The following is a 1,800-nucleotide window of genomic DNA, read 5'->3' on the forward strand; positions in this document are numbered from 1 at the left end:
TTCTCTATTTGGAGTCCTTGATTGGTGTATCAGTGTTTGGTTTCAGGGAACAGGGGGCCTTTACTTTTTCCTCTGAAGGCCTGTTACCTTGTTGCCCTTTTCCTGTAGAAAGTACATCATGATTTTGGACAGTGTTCTGTCTCAGCACCTATGGAAATCAGTAGGATGTTTTGTAAACAAGTCTTAATCTACTTCTGTAGACTGAAGGAGAGTTTTGTCATGCCCTTCAGGCAGGCTGGAAATAATCCTTCCCTGTGATTCTCCTTTGCCCTTTTGCTCTGCTAACATGTGAGTATTGGCCCCAAGCCAACACATGGAGGACTGGAACAAAGTTACACTTCTGAATTATTTACAAAGAAGTTAGAGTTAATTGCTGAAAAAATTGCAAAAGTTATGGAGAAACAGGCAAATGTTTCAGAAATGTAGGTGCTTGGTGTTAGTGCTGGGCTCTTGTACCAGTATGTGACTGTGCAGCTCAATTGACTTTGGAGCCACCCTGGCTGGGTGTGGTTTGAGCCTGACTTCATGGGACTATGGATGACTGCAGGTGAACTCAAAGCCAGAACTGGTAATGGTTGTACAACTATAAGCTAGTGCTTAAAGACATGCTTGGGCAGCAGTTAATGTACCAATGCATGGAATTGGCTTGAGAAAGTGAAAGAAACTTCAATGGCACTGAAACATCCACTTGCAGTCAGTGTTGTCAAATGACCAAGGCTGGTTTGATTTGTGCTTCTGCATTGCCCTGTGTTGTGCAAAGACTGAATGAGGTAAGGCTTAAAACAGGTGTTGGGCAAGGTTAGAAGAAATTCCCCTGCTGTCCTCTTGGGAGAGACCATAGTATGGGAGAGCTTTACATCTTAGATATAATACATGTCATCAATTTATTCTATCAGTATTAAAGCAGTGTGGCTCAGCAATGCATCTTCATGTGCTCTTCTATTTTATATGTAAAGAACTGATGAATTTGAGGGTTACTGCTTCATTTAGATGCAACATGCACCTGTACTCACTAAAGCTTTAATTTTTCTGTTAAACATGCACAAATGATTGAACAAAGAGGCCTTGGATTGTCCAGCCAGACTTGCTGAGCTCAAGTTGTTAATAACACTGAAGTGAGAATCTAGACTTGTGACTAAGCTTTGTGTGAATACTTGGTGCAGGTAGCTATAGAAACGGCAATGTTTTTTTCCTAAAAGCTTTGAAGATCCAGCACAGCAGAGCTCAAAGCTGCTCTCTAATCTCCCAGGGCTCTCCTTTGCTTGCCATGAATTTTGTGGTTGCTGGCTGGCTGTTCAGAATATCTCATTGTTGACCTCTAGTTCTCTTAGTAAAATGTCTCAGCATAACATAAACTTGGGGAATAAGGAGTTTTGCTTTATAACAAAGTACTCAACATACGACAGCCTTGCAGATATGAAGAAGTGATGATGAGCCAAAGCCACGGTCTCTGGCTGGAGCATTCTGGGTTTCAGGGGAAGGAAGAGGAGCCTACTCAGACTTTGTCGACGTGGTATGTTGACAGATAAAGTTCACATCAGGACTCTGGCCAAAAACTGCACATCCCATTTCTGAAATAATGTAGTTGGCTGGGAAATACCATTGTTAACTGTGTGTTACAATACTGAACTTGTAAAGATTACTTGCTTGTTTTCTCTCAGAAAAATCCTATTCTGTCTTCTCAGTTGTCTTTGACCTTGCTCCCACCTAAAGTAGGAGGCAATGAGTGTGGATGCAGAACTGCTTGAATGCCAAGCTGCTTTTGGTGCTGTATGCAGGATTTACTTACTGCTAATCTGA

The sequence above is a fragment of the Vidua chalybeata genome, chromosome 15, assembly GCF_026979565.1.
Source record: "Vidua chalybeata isolate OUT-0048 chromosome 15, bVidCha1 merged haplotype, whole genome shotgun sequence".
NCBI classification, from domain to species: domain Eukaryota; kingdom Metazoa; phylum Chordata; class Aves; order Passeriformes; family Viduidae; genus Vidua; species Vidua chalybeata.